We start from the raw sequence: 1444 nt of genomic DNA on the forward strand, positions 1-1444 counted from the left end.
GCTGTCCTTGGCTCCCACCCCCATCCATTATGAGCATCCACTATGTCCCAGGTGCTACCATAATCCTCCCAATTTCATAGTTGCTACTGCTATTATCCCACGTGTACAGATCAGGAAACTGAGGCTTAGAATGATTAAATAACAGATCCAAATTCACAGGTTAGGAAAGGGCATGACTGGGGATCTCACTTGCATATTTTGATTACAAAGCCCATTCTTGTAAAACCACAATGTTATAGCTCTTCCCTCAATGGCCAAATCCAGACCCACCTCTGGGTCTTTTCCATCCCCACCACCTCAGGTCAGTCTAGGCTCTCATCAGCTTTCACCCGGACCATCGGAACAGCCTCTTCTCTGATCTTCCCACCTGCAGCTCCTTTCCTTCATGTCCATCTTTCTTCCCACCTAACTAGTGTGATTGTCCCCCAAACCAATGTGATCATATCAGTCCTCTGTACCAATAACTCCCATTACCCTACAGCTCCCTGATTATTCTCAGTAGCTTCTCTGGCATTTGAATCTCACCACCATCACTTCATCTCTCCTACTACTTCCTTCTCTGTGCCACAGACCCAAGGCCTTAACCACACCAAGGAATCATAGACCCCAAACACCTCAGAGTCTTTCACTGTGCCATTTTCTCTGCCTGGTACACTGTTTCACTCTTGCTTTGATGGTCATACTTCTCATCCTTCAAGGCCCAGTTCTGGCCCCTCCCAGCAGTCCAGGCAGACAGTCTTATGAGGTAAGGGCTAAGTCTGCTCCTCCACTAGACCAGACTGGGTCTGACTCACGTCTGGGCACAAAGTAGATGTTCATTACAAAGCATCAGTAGAACCAGGCCAACCCCTGCTCAGAAAACCTCTCTGGTTCCGCATTGCTCAGACTTAACCTGACTTCCCACTTTAGCATACCTCATCTTTCATGTACTCTGATTCCAGTCTCAAGTGATTCCCTACATTTTTCCCACCTCCACGTGTTTCCTCATGTCATTCCTGATCCCTAGAATACCCTATCCTCTCAAAGCTACCTCTACCTTTCTTTCAAAGTGTAGCTGTTGGAGTCTTTTTTGACCCTCCTGAAGCTGGAGAGAAAGCCTGTTAAATATATAAGTTACCCGGCCTCTACCCTAGAAATACTGATTCAGGAATCTGGGTTAGGGCCCTGAATTTTTTACAGTTACCTCTGGCAATTCTTATTTTCAGTCAAGTCTGGGAGCCACTGTTTATCAGGTAGGCAAGGCTAAGTAAGGCTAGGTTATGCTGTGTGAGAAATATCCCCCAAATCTTAGTGACTTAATACAACAAAGCTCTATTTTTGCAACAGATTCGGGTTACTTCCCAGAGCATCTGTCCTTCAAAGAAGACTCAGCGCTTCAGGTGGAGAAATTTATACACAGCTTATCAACATGCTGGACACCAAGTGCTTCATATTCAAGGATCCT

This window comes from Pteropus alecto, unplaced genomic scaffold, assembly GCF_000325575.1.
Source record: "Pteropus alecto unplaced genomic scaffold, ASM32557v1 scaffold44, whole genome shotgun sequence".
Lineage (NCBI taxonomy): Eukaryota > Metazoa > Chordata > Mammalia > Chiroptera > Pteropodidae > Pteropus > Pteropus alecto.